General features: G+C 39.6%; 1 long non-coding RNA gene across 1 annotated transcript in view; it reads right to left on the bottom strand.

The window, feature by feature from the left end:
* Positions 1-16,793, bottom strand: part of LOC149977452 (uncharacterized) — a 1,012,103-nt gene that overhangs the window by 987,095 nt on the left and 8,215 nt on the right. The gene's annotated exons all lie outside the window — the stretch shown is intronic.

Below are 16,793 nucleotides of genomic sequence, written 5' to 3' on the forward strand. Positions count from 1 at the left end.
ATAAATACAGAGAATGCCTGACTTTGATGACAAAATGTACCCGCCAAGGACCACCTCTTGCCACCTTCCTGTTCAAGTGAGCACAGCACAATAAGGTGAGTCCAAAAATGTATTGCATGCTGCTGCACAAATGATGTAATATGCCAGGGAGATATGTATACTGTAGCTAAGAAAGTAATAAGTACTAAGTGTATGCTAAGATGCTACGATGTTAGTAGCACATGTGCCTCACCCTAATAATTTGGTCCATTTAACCCTCTTAATTTTGCCTGTTTTAGAGAAATGTAATCATCGAATAGTGTAAGAGCTTTCATTGTCTGCTTATATGCTCCATTTATTTATCCTACGGTTCTGACTTGGTGTACAGGGAGAACACTGTAAGAACAGCCCATTCTCTGAATTCTGTCGCTGTACATTTCAAAAGTGCTAAACAAATAGTTCTATTGACTACATCCGTCCTAGCTTGCTCATGAATGTCTTAATCGAAATTAAGGATTGCCTCTTATCTGCTTGTCATCCCCTTATGCCATAATTTGTACGTCTCAATTGTCATTAGAAACCACATTTGTTTAAGCAAGGCAGCAATATCAGCTATGTTTTTCTAAAAGGCAGTAAATGAGTCTAAATGAACTGTTTCACTGCTAGACAAAGCTCCCCTGACAGCCAGCTGTAGCAGTGGTAAGATGTTTGGAAGAATTAAGTGTGTGTTTTTCTGTAATGACATCAAAAAGTATGACAGAATTTCTTAGAGAAATTTGTTGTTTAAAAATAGTTGTTAAATTGTTGTTTAAATAGTTGTTTAAAAATCAAAAAAACAACTAATTAGACCACGATATTCCAACGTAATAACATAACACCTCAAGATGTTCTATTGAAATAATAGTGTTACAATGTATTATTCCACTTTAAAATTGGTAAGACTTGATTTGCCCTAACAAAACATGCATCAACCCCTACAACAAAATGTTATTCATTTTAATACACATGATAATTCTGCTGCAGAATTATTTTCCTGCTGTATCAAATGGGTTCTAATTAAGATCCTACATATGTCTATAGAAAATATGTTGCCATTTGGAACCCAGACAGGGCATTAGCAGCATCTGAGAATCCTAACCTGTGAAATCTCAAAGGAAAAGATAACTACTCTCAGAAAACAAAACCACACAGTCAGAGTTGTTGACACCCTCCAGTTTCTATGAGTCTTTCACCACTTAGCCACACCAAAAACAGGCCTTTTGAGTGAGAAGACTTGCTGAAATCCAGACAAAAATGTTTATTATAATTACAGCGTGTGTATTAAAACAAGGGACCACTCCATAGAATCCTGTATTGGCTGCTCTCACAATTGCTGGGCTGCTCCCGATTCCCTTTATTGTGCACTTTTGACCAGGACCCATAGGGCTTTTATCAAAGTAGTGCACTATTGTCACGCCCTAGAGCTTTTTATGTCTCTATTTTGGTTTGGTCAGGGTGTGATTTGGGTGGGCATTCTATGTTCCCTTTTCTATGTTTTCTTATTTCTTTGTTTTGGCCGGGTATGGTTATCAATCAGGGACAGCTGTCTACCTTTGTCTCTGATTGGGAACCATACTTAGGTAGCTTTTCCCCACATGGTTTTTGTGGGTAGTTAATTTCTGTTTAGTGTTTTGCACCTTTCAGGACTGTTTCGGTTATTCCCTTTGTTATTTTGTTTTAGTGTTCAGTTTTAATAAAGAAAGCATGAACACTTACCACACTGCGCTTTGGTCTGATGATTCCTCTTCTTCAGACGACGAATACTATGACAACTATAAATGGAATAGAGTGCCATTTGGGATGCAGCCTTGGTCACTTTGGGTCGTATTAGAGGGGATACATACAGTATCACACAGTTCATTGTGAGGCTCGACAATAGCAGAGATGGTGCTGATAGTCTTCATTATTCCTGAAAACTCACATATCAGTTTATTTTGTCCTTCATACTACAACTAATAGCCTTTTGACCTTTCTGGATATACACTGAGTAGTTTGTTTTGTTTACACAGACACTCTTGTGCCAGCAAGCGCCTTATGTAAATTATCTTGTGATAATTTAAAATTACCCAAGTTCACAGAAGTCAACTAAGAGTTTGATAGTCTTTGTGAGTGCTTACTAATTCATAGCAGTATCATGTGATTAAGCTAAACATTCTCTTTGCTATGGATTTAGCCAAAAAATAGACATGGACATGTGAGAGGTTTTGAGGAAGTTTTGTATTGTTTTTCTTCTCAATGGCTTTTTGTCTCTTTCACATTGAAAACAGTCTGGGTGCTCTCTCTCTCTTAATCCAATTAAATGCAAATGACTTTTTTGGCATGGGAAACATGTGTTTACATTGCCAAAGCAAGTGAAATAGATAACAAATTAACAGTAAACGTTACACTCACAAAAGTTCCAAAGGAATAGAGACATTTCATGTGTCATTTTATGGCTATATACAGTGTTGTCACAACGTGCAAATAGTTAAAGTACAAAAGGGAAAATAAATGAACATAAATATGAGTTGTATTTAGAATGGTGTTTGTTCTTCACTGCCCTTTTCTTGTGGCATAAATTCACAAATCTTGCTGCTGTGATGGCACACTGATATTTCACCCAAAAGTTTTGGCAGTTTATCAAAATTGGAATTGTTTTCGAATTCTTTGTGGGTCTGTGTAATCTGAGGGATATATGTGTCTCTAATATGGTCATTTGGCAGGAGGTTAGGAAGTTCAGCTCAGTTTCCACCTCATTTTGTGGACAGTGTGCATATAGCCTGTCTCCTCTTCAGAGTCAGGTCAGCCTACGGCGGCCTCTCTCAATACCAAGGCTATGCTCACTGAGTCGTTACATAGTCAAAGCTTTCCTTCATTTTGGGGTCTGTCACAGTGGTCAGGTAATCTGCCACTGTGTACTCTCTGTTTAGGGCCAAATAGCATTCTAGTTTGCTCAGTTTATTTGTTAATTCTTTCCAATGTGTCAAGTAATTATCTTTTTGTTTTCTCATGTTTTCTCTCTCTCTCACTCTCTCTTTCTCTCACTCTCTCCTTACACTCTGCACCTGCTCAGTTGTGTCACAACTGACACTCTATTTCCTTTGTAGTGCACATATTTTTACTAGGGCTTTGGTCAAAACTAGCCTAGTGCACTATATAGGGAATAGGGTGCCATTTGGGACGCAACCTGGTCTTAATGGGTTGATTGTGTGTATAAATGCCTTCCCGGGAGATAAAACTAAGATACGTCGGTAAACAAAATAGTGTCGTCCTGAAATAAATCAAATCAAATTGTATTTGTCACATGCACTGAATACAACAGTGAAATGCTTACTGACAAGCCCTTAAGAAAATACATAAAAAATATTGTTTTATAAAGTAAGAGAAGAAAAACAAATCATTAAAGAGCAGCAGTAATTAACAATAGCGGGGCAGTATACAGGGTACCGGTTCAGAGTCAACGTGTTATGTAGTGAAGGTAATTATGTACATGCAGGTAGGGTTATTAATGTTGTTATGCATAGATGATAACAGAGAGTAGCAGCAGGGTTGGGGGGGGGGGGGGGTGCAAAAGGTCTGGGTATCCATTTGATTAGCTGTTCAGGAGTCTTTTGGCTTGGGGGTAGAAGCTGTTTAGAAGCCTCTTGGACCTAGACTTGGCGCTCCGGTACCTCTTTCCGTGCGGTAGCAGTGTGTACTTTACAGTCTATGACTAGGGTGTTTTTAGGGCCTCCTTTGACACTGCGTGGTATAGAGCTCCTGGATGGCAGGAAGCTTGGCGATGATGTACTGGGCCATACACACTACCCTCTGTAGTACCTAGCGGTCGGAGGCCGAGCAGTTGCCATACCAGACAGTGATGCAACCTGTCAGGATGCTCTCGATGGTGAAGCTATAAAAGGCTGTCTCATCGTTGTCGTGATCAGGCTGTTGTGTCATCAGTGATCAGTGAATATTCGATGATCAGGCTACCACTGTTGTGTCATCCGCAAACTTAATGATGGTGTTGGAGTTTTGCCTGGCCGTGCAGTCATGAGTGAACAGGGAGTACAGGAGGGGACTGAGAACGCACCCCTTAGAGACCCCCGTGTTGAGGATCAGCATGGCGGATGTGTTGTTACCTACCCTTACCACCTGGAGACTGCCCGTCAGGAAGTCTAGGTTCCATTTGCAGAGGGAGCTGTTTAGTCCCAGGGTCCTTAGCTTAGTGATGAGCTTTGAGGGCACTATGGTGTTGAACGCTGAGCTGTAGTCAATGAACAGCATTCTCTCATAGGTGTTCCTTTTGTCCAGGTGGGACAGGGCAGTGTGGAGTGCAATAGAGATTGCATCATCTGTGAAACTGTTGGTGCGTTATGCAAATCGGAGTGGGTCAAGGGTATCTGGGATAATGATGTTGATGTGAGCCATGAACAGCCTTTCAAAGCATTTCATGGCTACAGATGTGAGTGCTATGGGTCGGTAGTCATTTAGGCAGGTTACCTTAGTGTTCTTGGGCACAGGGACTATGGTGGTCTGTTTGAAACATGTTGGTATTTTTACCACATTCTTGACGGATAACTCTTATATACCGTATCTTGTGCGCAGTCTACAACTTTGACCTTGGTGTTGTGACTGTTGTCATGGTAACCTGGTTGCGAAGGCCAGGCAGCTTCATGTTCTCAGATAGAATGGACTGTCTCTTTTTATTTCATCACATTCACAACTGTGAGTGAACTTGCTTTTTGTAGCTCTCCATACATGGTAAATAATGACCTTGTATTGTGCTTAAATAAAATGTTTGCTTGAGTCAAAATATTGTCAGATATGTCCTGTTAATTATATGAGCTGCTTAGCCAGCTAGCCATGCAGCTAGGGAATGGGGATAGCTAGTCAGTTGCACAATTGAACATTTGACATTTTATTTAACCCATATTTAACCAGGAAGGGCTCATTGAGATTAAAAATGTATTTTTCAAGAGCGTCCTGGCCAAGATAGGCAGCACCAAGTAATTACAAAATGTACAGACAAACAACATGAAAAACTACAAGTAATTTAATGAAAACCATAGAATTCACAAGAGTATACCGAAATTTAAAAACAGCAAATTAAAAATATTGACAGGTCAGGGAATCTGTCTCAAGATCATTCATCAGTGATTTAAAATACCAATCGGGACAAGTTCTTCCAGTTTAAAAGTATTTTGTAAGGCGTTCCAAGACGATGGCGCAGAGTACATAAAATCCCTTTTACCAAATTCAGTTTGGACATTTGGAACAGTTAGCAGGATAAAGTACAACAACCGAAGAGAGTACCCACCACATTTCTGAACAATAAAAATGACCAAATTAAAAGGTAGTAAACCCAAAATGGCTTTGTAAATAAAAGTTTATCAGTGACTGAGCCTACGAGTGACTAGAGAAGGCCAGCCAACCCTGGTATACAAAGTGCAGTGGTGCGTAAGGGTTTTGCAGTTTAAAATAAATCTCAAAGTGCCATGGTAAAGGGTGTCAATTGATCTCAAACACTGAGTGGAAACATTCACATATAAAATATCCCCATTGTCTAGTAAAGACATAAATGTAGCTGATACTAGCCCCCTTCTGGCTTCAAAAGAAAAACACGCCTTATTCCTAAAATAAATTTCAGCTTAAATTTTTTTTGTAAGTTGTTGAATATGCAATTTAAAAGAGAGGCCGTCATCAATTAAAATGCCAAGATATTTATATGAGGTTACAGTCTCAATCTCATTGCCCTGACAGGTAGTACTAGGTAAAAAGTTCAGAAGTCTATTTCTTGCTTTAGAAAACACCATTAGTTTAGTTTTGTCAGTATTGAGGATAAGCTTCAATTGACACAAGGTATGTTGAACAGTATAAAAAGCAGTTGCAAGTTCTGGAATGCTTTTGTAAGACGAGGCACAACAGTAAATAACAGCATCATCAGCATAAAAATGAAGTTGCGCATTTTGGAAATTTTTGTCTAAATAATTTATTAAATGTGAATAAGAGAAGACCAAGTACAGAGCCTTGGGGCACACCATTACAGACAGACCATTTAACAGACATGAGCCCTTCAAATTGAGTGCACTGAGTTCTATCAGACAGATAGTTAACAAACCATGCAACTGCATCCGCCGAAAGACCTACACTCGACAATCTCTGCCTTAGTATACAGTATCAACTGTATCAAAAGCCTTAGAGAGATCAATATAAAGTGAGTCAAGGTGCTGTTTCTTGTCAAGGGCTTCAGTGATATAATTTAAACCCTTCATGGCTGCTGTAATTGTGCTATGCTTCTTCCTGAAGCCCGATTGGTACATTGATAAAATAGAGTTAGTAAATAAAAACTCTTTTAGCTGTTCACTCACAAGGGTTTCAAGTATTTTCACTAGGGGTGATAGCTTTGAGATTGGCCTATAATTATTTAAAAGAGTTGGATCTCCCCCTTTTAAAAGTGGTAGGACAAATGCTGATTTCCAGATCTTTGGAATCTTTGGAGACATAAAATATTCAGACTTGGCCTTCCCGAGAAGAAAATAACACTTGTTTCGTTACTGCCTAAAAATAAGCCAATCAGCATCAGAACATGATTTCCTTGCTTTGGCCCAGGCTAGATTACGTACGTGAATAATACAAGACAGCTCAGAAGAAAACCATGGATTATCCCGCCCTTTAACCCTGATCCTGCGGAATGGGGTATGTTTGTTTACTATTTGGAAAAAAACACCATGAAAGAATTTCCAGGCAGTTTCCACATCAGGGATAAGCTCAATCTTTCTCCAGTCCAAATATAACAAATCATGAAGGAAAGCCTGCTCATTAATACACTTCTAATTTCTCCTACTAATACAACGTGGGTTTGTCTTAGGAACCTTAGTATTTCTAACAGCAACAACAGCACAATGGTCGCTTAAATTGTTACAAAAAACACCAACCGCAGAATATTTATGTGGAACATTTGTCAATATCAAATCAATCAGGGTAGATTTATCTGGGCATTTGAAATTTGGGTGAGAGGGTGAGTTAATCAACTGGGTAAGATTCATATAATTACAAAACATTTTAAAACATCAGACACCGGCTTTAACCAACACCAGTTGAGATCACCAATCAAGATCATTTCACTGTAAAGAAGTTACAGTCATAAGGTGCGTCAGAGAAGAAAATGCATCACCGAGAGCAGAGGGGGGTCTATAACAGCTAATCACAGTTATAGAGAGACCCTTTGAAACCTCAATTATCCAAAGCAAGAAATTCCAACTGTTTACAAATAGTTTCAGACTTTGCCACACTTACGGGGAATTTAGTTTTTACATATATAGCCACATCCCCACCTTTCTTAACTCGATCAGTGCGAAAAACATTATACAAATGTTACCCACTTATACAAATATCCTTATCAAATATCCTTATCAAAAACAGACTTGATGAGCCAGGTTTAAGAAAACACAATTACATCAGCATCAGGTGATTTAGCCCAAATCCTAACCCCATCCATTTTTGACAACAGGCTGCGTACATTTACATGAAAAATACCAAAACCAGATCTAGATTTAAATTCAGAGGGGGTTTGGAGACATTGCATATCAGGGCCAGGGTTCGGTTGCACGCTAGCTGATATCAACAAAAGAAGAATAACTAGGCACCTCTGTTTAATAACCTTGCATGGCTTCTCTTTTTTAAGACCTACTGCAAGCGAATTCTACAAGTGAGTTTCCAGACAATAGAAAACAGTAATTTAAAACCATTAGACTTTGGTAGTGACACAAATTCATATTGTTCACCTCTTGCCACAAATGCATCGGCACTTGGGCGAGTGGACCGAGTGAAAAAGAGCGAGTTCCTGCAGACAAAATGTCTAATGGACGGGAGAGCACATTGTCAGATGTCCTCACCCAGCAGCAATGTTCGTCGCTGTCATAGTACTGTCATTTTTGTGTTTAACATTACCACTTTTTCATAACTGACAGGTTTGATGTTCGACGACAATTGAATGTTCATGATTTAATGTTTGCCAAAGCCAGTAAGATGAAAGGTGAGGTTATACTGAGGTGTTGGTGGGACCTTTAAACACATTACTGCAATCATGACTAGGTCGGTTGGCAGATATAAATGAACAGGCTACCTTTCAGATGGGTGCAATGAATAGTTGGAGGCGTGGTTTATTGGGGGCGTGGCTTTCAGTTGGTTATGTTTGGCCAACCTTGTGAGTGAATGTCATTCCAGGTAATATGTTCTGTTTTAAAAATGTTGCACAATTGTTTCTCTTCACTGCCAACATTGAGTCTTAAGTGATTATATGTGTAAGAACTGTGAAATGTACTGAATTTGTATTTGAATGTGAAATGAGAATAGAAATTATTTACTTTTTTAAATATTTTTTTTTATATGTGTAAGTAGAGCCTGGGAATGTTTACATTGGTGAGATGCATGTCACCACTAGGTTATGATATTGCAGCCAGTTGTTGTGATTTTGGAGTCACTATTTCATGGTATGGAACAAACAAATGTATTAAGTTTAACCAAAGGGGAAAAGTTCATTGAGTGTTGAAGGAAATAGGTTTGAACTTGAAATATAGGTTTGCTAACAATAAAATGTAGCAGTTGGCATTGAATCGTACAATCTTACGAAAAAGGCCTCCAAAAGGGTTCTTCTGCTGTGCCTTCTGTGGGAAGGTTCTACCTGGAACAAAAAAAGGGTTCTTCAAATGGTTAGCTTCTAGATAACACCTTTTTTTAAGAGTGTATATTTAGTTTCAACAAATGATTTTTTTGAAAAAATTGAAAACCCATTTACTTGTAACCAGTTGATCCAAGGAGGCATTTTTTTTTACAGTGTACCTTGATAAGGGAAATGCATGCAATTGTAAGAGCTCCTATTAGCCATGATTTCATCCTATTCCCTTTATGGTGAACTAATTTGGACCAGGGCCCATAGGGCTCTCATCAAAAGTAGTGCACTATATAGGGAACAGGGTGCCATTTGTGACACACAGAGTGACTCCTGATTGGCTCAGTTGGGTGGATTCCATCACAGCCAGCTCATACACTCCACCCACCCATCCTCCTTCTCCTTCCCTGGACAGGGAGACACAGAGAGAAGGAGAGACGATTGTATTGACAATCATTTCTGAGAGGCTGGCTCCAGCCAAATTAGATTGAGGGACTGAAAAACAAGTTATACCAATCCAATCAAATTCGCTTATGATCAGGGCTTTTGGGACGGTGTCTGTGTGTGTGCATGCTTGCATGTGTGTATTGTAGTGTGTGTGTGTGTGTTTGTCTACTGTACAAAGCCCTGGCTGTAGATCTGATGGAGCGACACTTGAACAGATGACTGTGTGGAGCAGAGACAGGCAGTGTCTCAAATGGCACCCTATTGTAAAGAGCTGCAATTGTAAGAGCTTCTACTAGCCATGATCTCTGACATAATGTCGTGCACTAGTTTTGAACAGGGCACATAGGGCTGTGTTCAAAAGTAGTGCACTATAGGGAATAGGGTGCCATTTTGGGACACAAATACAAGGCCAGTGCTAATGCCTAGAGTAACTCAATAGAAAGAGCATCACTGACTTTATGGCTCTGAGGAACAGTATACAACATCATGTGGTGGACCAGTCCATTGCAATGGTAAAGAGATGGGAGGAAGTGGACCTGTTTGGCTCAGATGGTAGAGCAAGACTTTTGCAGGATTGTGGGTTGATTCCCACGGGGGCCACCCATATGAAAATATACAGTATCCACGCTACTACTGTAAGTCGCTTTGGATAAAAAGTCTATGATATAATGGCATATAAAAATAATAATAATGATTATTATTATTATAGATGGAAGTTTGTTTGAGTATCCTAAAACTGTAAGAAGGTGAAATTCCCCAAATATCTACTAATATCTTTCATTTTTTTAAATGAACTTTATTTGAATTGAATTGTGTGTTCTGTGCTCATCCTGCTTTTGGACTACAGTTTCTTAAACAGAAAGGGACAGGCATACAGAGAGGGAGCAGCTGACTTACCAAGGTCACAGGGGCCTGGGGGTTTGAATTCAATTTTTAACCATGGCTCACAGTGCCCTGGTTAACAATAGTGCACTTCATAGGTAATAGTGTGCCATTTGTATCTGAAACAAAGATAATCTTAACAGCTGCATATTTTTACAGGATAACATAATGTTCCAGGGGAGTTCTTCTGTAAATTTGTTCCTGCAGGTCACTCAATATAGAATGCTGACTCAAAGAAAAGCCCCGTTACAGGTCAAGAACAAAGACTGTAATGAAAGTAGAAGTTTGTAGAACAAGATAATTCACAATCAAAATAATAAGTTCATGCACGCACGCACGCACGCAAGCACCCACACACACACACGCACACACACACCAGGCACACACACACACACACACACACACACACACACACACACACAGGCAGTGGGTTCCTTGCAGGGAAGAGGTCACACAAGCACGTTCCTGTGATTGCTAGTCCGGATGGGTCAGGAGACGAGGGAGTGTGTGTGCGTGTTCGTGTGTCACATGCGGGAGATGAGAGGCCGGCCCTCTCTGCTGATCCCCTCCAGCCCTGCAATTATAGAAAATCTAAAAATACTGGAGTGTTTATAGAAACCATAGGCCTCCCTCCATCCCTCCCTCTCTCTTTCTCTCTCTCTCTCTCTCTTGCTCTCTCTCTCTTGCTCTCTCTCTCTTGCCCCCCACCCCCGTTCAGCTCAAACCGTGGCGCAGGCAATGCAAAAGTATTTTTAGAAATATTTAACCTCCACACATTAACAAGTCCAATAGCTCAAATGAAAAATAAACACCTTGTTCATCTACCCAGCATGTCAGATTTTTTAAATGTTTTACGGCGAAAACACACCACATATTTATATTAGACCACCACCGAAACGAAGACAAGAGGCAGCCATTTTGTCCCAGAAAATATAAAATTATAAAAGCAGGATTAAAAAATAAATCATTCACTAACCTTTTGAAAATCTTCATCAGATGACAGTTTTTTCTCAATAATATGCCATTTATATCCATAAATGTCCATTTACATTTAATTAATGTTCAGAAAATACTCAAAAATGTCCGCAGAAAATATAGGTAGCGCGGCACGATAACGTAAATAGACATCATAAACTTTGACTAAATATACATGTTCTACATGTAGTTAGAAAGATACACTGCTTCTTAATGCAATCGCTTTGTTACATTTATTTTTAACGTTACAGAAATCGCTCACTATTCAATATTCTGAGACGGCGCTCAGATATAAGCTATATTTCTCCGCTATGTTGGAGTCAACAGAAACACAGATTTCAGCATAAATATTCCCTTACCTTTGATGGTCTTCGTTCAGAATGTACTGGAAGGGTTCATACTTCCCCAAAACATCGTTTGGTTTCAAGTCTTGTGTCTTTGTATTAGCTACTGCTAACAATATCAGCTGAAATGCACCCAAAATGTCCTTTGGTCCGGAAAAGTTGCGCATCAAAACTTCAAAATTACATATTATATGTCGACTAAACAGGTCAAACTAAGTGCAGAATCAAGCTTTAGGATGTTGTAAACATACAAAACAATTTTCTATTCAACCGGTCATTGCTAGCTCTCCCCCGGAGTGCTGGAACAAAGGAATGGCTGGGACCCAATTCGCGCCCTAACGCACAGGTATTTTCTCGCGGCACTCACTCAATTCACTCCCATAGGGCCAATTCTCGCGGGATTTGAACGATTAAACGCTCTACTGAATGAGGACATGTAGTGGAAGACATAGAAAGTGTCCCCAGATCCATAGCTGGTTGGGAAGGGTGGGGGCGATGACGTCAAAGTTGCCCCAACTTTCATGACCACAAAACGAGTTTGGAAGAATGCCTGCCCTGTGAGTTCTGCTATACTTACAGACATAATTCCAACGGTTTTAGAAGCTTTAGAGTGTTTTCTATCCAATAATTATTATTATATGCATATATTAGCAATTTTTGACAGATTTTTTTTCAGTTTACTATGGGCACGCAATTCCTCCAAAGGGGGCAGTAGTCAGCCCTGTCTTTAACAGGTTTTAACTGACCACTACTCTCTGGCAAGAGGGTCCAACACACTCCACTATAGTGTATTATACATTCCATCCAAACCACAGAGGAAGAAAGAAGAGCGATCATTAGGGCTGTGTCCCAAATGGCACCCCTTTTTCTATATAGTACGTTACGGCCCCTGGTCAAAAGTAAGTGCACTATAGAGAAAAGGGTGCCATTTCAAACAAAACCCAGCCTAGGCCTCTGGGTCAGTGCGCGATGCAGTACTTTGTGCATTATGTGCCATCTATTAAATACGCCCAGGCATACACATACACAGCAGCAGCTAAATTAGTATGTTGCTAACTAATGCTATACACTCCTCCCTCTCTGTGACCATTAACATTTGTCTGCCACTAAACTGAAAAAAAATGTAAGGTTCTTCCTCAGCTCTTAAGGTTCCTTGGAGGACTCTTGCCCAATAAATAACTTTTAAGTTGAGTGTGGGGTTCTCGAAGTGGTATCTCCGGCTCTTCAGAATTCTAAAAGGTTCTTGAAATGTATGGGAGCCTGCAGATGTGTCCCTTTCATAGCACACATCGAATTGGTTAATGGTAACTAGTGTAACATTCAATGTAACATTTCTACTGTTGATTCAAGTTAAATTAACACTGAACAGAGTTAAATTAACATTCAGTGGTGTAAAACAGGGTTTCCCAAACTCAGTATTAGCACTACAAAGGTGATTCAAAACTTGATGATGAACTGGTTATTTGAATTTGAATCACCTGTGTAGTACTAGGGCAAAAACCAAAACGTGCACCCAGGGGGAGGACACATTATATAAACTCTTTATATTGTTTTATTTACATTTTAGAGGCGATAAGGTGATAAGTTGGACAGATCGAGTGAAAAAAAGCAATTTTCCCACACAACATCTCTCCTTCTCACTATCACGCATTAGTTTTGCTTCCCCACCCGCCATTTTTAAAAAGACCCGACAGGGCTCATTGCCTGCTTGAATTATGCAGAAACGGGCAGCACTTAGGTCATGTAATTGATTCTGTTGGAAAGGGGAGAAATTGTGCTTTACAATGGAATTGACATTACAGTTGATCTGGAAGTATTACATTTTGGGGCGCTAAAATAAGGGCAATTGTACGGACCAAGGCGATGTATGAGTTTACGTGAGTTTACATTAGATATTTTGTTTAAAAGCCTATTGTCATTCATTGGTTGTTTCTTTGGAGCTAGCTAAGCTAACACTAGCTAGCTAGGTGGATAATAATGTGATGTACAGTAGGTTACAATACCGTTACAGTATTACTGAATGATAAACTCCATATAGCCTTGTCCCTACTAGTTGGCAAGTTGGTTGATATGGGGTGCAGTAGGCTACAGTACAGCATTACTAAATGATAACAAAGTACCCTTGTGACCGGCTAGTATTTGGTTGATGGGGTTGGGTACAGTATTACAGCAGCAATAGCCTTCATGTTGTTTTGTTATTGTCACGCCCTGGCCTTAGTATTCTTTGTTTTCTTTATTGTTTTGGTTAGGTCAGGGTGTGACATGGGTGATGTATGTGTTTTTGTACTGTCTAGGGGTTTTGTAGGTTTATGGGGTCGTTTACTATCTAGGTGTTCATGTATGTCTATGGTTGCCTAGATTGGTTCTCAATTAGAGGCAGCTGTTTATCGTTGTCTCTAATTGGGAACCATATTTAGACAGCCATCTTCTTTGGGTATTTCGTGGGTTATTGTTTATGTCTAGTTGCCTGTGTCTGCACATTTATAGTATAGCGTCACGTTGTTTTTGTAGTTTGTTTAGTGTCCGTCTTCATTAAATATATAACATGTATTCAAATCATGCTGCGCCTTGGTCTCCTCATTTCGACGAATGTGACAGTTATTCATTACTCATGGGGTCCCTTGACAAAATTATGTTATTTTTTACTTGGTAAAATAAGCTAATGGTTGTGTGCACTCTCACTAGATAGAATTGTGTGATTTGGTGTCAGTATTTCAAAAGAAAATAGACATACAGTATGTGATCATCAATTCTCAATCAGATGAGATACACAGCTAACCAATATTGAATTTCATTCATTCATACATGTGGACACTAATTATTGTTATTTTTCCAATTCTCTAGGCCCTCGATTCCCAAACCCTGTCGCCAGGAGGAAAGACCAGGTAAAAGTGTTGGCTTAAGGTACAACTTCCTATTGAGGAAACGTAAGACAACTCAATGTCATATTTAGATATAGAGTTACTGACATGAATAGAAGCATATACAAGCAATCTATCAAATGTATTTTATAAAGCCCCTTTTACATCAGCAGTTGTCACAAAGCGCTTATACAGATACCCACTTGTCTGTCCAGATCTGAATATTTGATATCCTTTTTACTGTACACTGTTGATAGTAATTTTTTTCCAAAGCTAATCACTGAATGTACTACTACAAGGATGGGGTCAGGTTGACACTTCTAAGTCATAATAACACAGAACACACACACACACACATCAGATTGCAAGGGCAAGTACAATGAGTATTTGGGAAAATGAAGTATGCTGCGTGAGTTGCCAGATACACACACACAAACTTTGTTAATTTGTTGTATCTTGTCCAGCAAAATTATTAAGGCAGTTATACCATTTTTTTAATATTACAATACATTCAAAACACATTAAGTGTGTGCCCTCAGGCCACTATTCTACTACCACATATCTACACCACAAAATCTGTGTACGTGTGTGTATGTTATCAGTGCGCATGTATACACACATGCACATTCTCCCTCACTTGGGGCTCTATTTAATCACATCTACTTTAACCGACATCCGCATAGTGGTTGTTTTGGTGGTGTCTGAGGTAGAACTGTGTTAGAGCTGTGACAATGATCATGAGCTGCTGCCTACTGATTTGACAGATCCAACACAGTTACACCTCAGACACCGCTAAGAAATCAGCTATGCGGGTGTCTGCTATCGCCAGTTAACGCTTGATCTGATAGTTGTATGATTATTGCCAGTTAAGAAAATTGTGCCTCTCTCTTTTAGATGCTGTGGTATTTAATTTACCGGCGGCACCAGGTCCTACTACACTGTCCGTGAAGGGAGAAACTTTTGATGATCCCCAGATGGATACAGGTTATTCAGAATGATATTGCATATGCTCACACCAGCAGATGTACACACAGACATGTTGTTGAGCTGTACACTTACTGTCACTTTGTGCATCTCTCTTTCAATCTGCCATGCCCTCCACCACTGCCTGACAGCATCACCCAGAAGTGCATAGACTGGGCCTATCAGAGATGGGAGGCTGACAAGGAAAAATAAAACAACATGCACACGCACACACTCACACACATTATCCATAATGTAAATGCGTTGTAATTACTTGTGTATTTAATGTTTGCTCAATTTTATTTTAGGATTGGAGATATCTACTCCTTCATATCCATTCTCAATATCTACATAATTCCTCTAAATATCTATCAAATCAAAGTGTGATAGGTACTATTGTAAAAGACTATGGCTTAATGTGTACAGTATGAGTAAAAAAATTTTTATGAGTTGAAAAACATGCCTCCCTCTCACACACACGCACGCACGCACGCGCACGCTTGCGTACACACACACACACAGATATTAGACCCAACGTAAATACATTTTAATAACTTGTCAATTGTATGTACAGTTGAGGTTGGAAGTCTACATACACTTAGGTTGGAGTCATTAAAACTCGTTTTTCAACCACTCAACAAATTTCTTGTTAACAAACTATAGTTCTGGCAAGTCGGTTAGGACATCCACTTTACATGACACAAATAATTTTTCCAACAATTGTTTACAGACAGATTATTTCACTTATAATTCACCCTATCACAATTCCAGTGGGTCAGAAGATTACATACACTAAGTTGACTGTGTCTTTAAAACTTGGAAAATTCCAGAAAATTAGGTCATGGCTTTAGAAGCTTCTGATAGGCTAATTGACATCATGTATTTCAAGACCTACCTTCATCATGGGAAAATCAAAAGAAATCAGCCAAGACCCCCCCCCCCCCAAAAAAAAAAATTGTAGACCTCCACAAGTCTGGTTAATCGCTGGGAGCAATTTCCAAACACCAAGTTCATCTGGACAAATAATAGTATGCACGTATAAACACGATGAGACCATGCAGCTGTCATACCGCTCAGGAAGGAGTTTCATTCTGTCTCCTTGAGATGAACGTACTTTGGTTTGAAAAGTGCAAATCAACCAGAACAACAGCAAATGACCTTGTGAAGAGGAAGCAGGAACAAAAAATCGAAATCCACAGTAAAAACGAGTCCTATATCGACATGACCGCTCAGCAAGGAAAAAGTCACTGCTCCAAAAACTCCATTAAAAAAAAGCCAGACTGCGGTTTGCAACCGTACATGGGGACAAAGATTGTACTTTTTGGAGAAATGTCCTCCGGTCTGATGAAACAAAAATATAACTGTTTTGCCATACTGACCATCGTTATGTTTGGAGGAAATCTCAGATATCTGGCTCCTTGCAAGCCGAAGAACACCATCCCGACCGTGAAGTAAGGGGGTGGCAGGGTCATGATGTGGTGGTGCTTTGCTGCAGGAGGGACTGTTGCACTTCACAAAATGGATGACATCGTGAGCAAGGAAAAGGATGTGGATATGTTGAAGCAACATCTCAAGACATCAGTAAGGAAGTTAAAGCTTGGTCGCAAATGGGTCTTCCAAATGGACAATGGCCCACAGCATACTTCCAAAGTTGTGGACAACAAATTCAAG

The sequence above is a fragment of the Oncorhynchus mykiss genome, chromosome 15, assembly GCF_057628025.1.
Source record: "Oncorhynchus mykiss isolate SJ-2025 chromosome 15, ASM5762802v1, whole genome shotgun sequence".
Classification (NCBI taxonomy): Eukaryota; Metazoa; Chordata; class Actinopteri; order Salmoniformes; family Salmonidae; genus Oncorhynchus; species Oncorhynchus mykiss.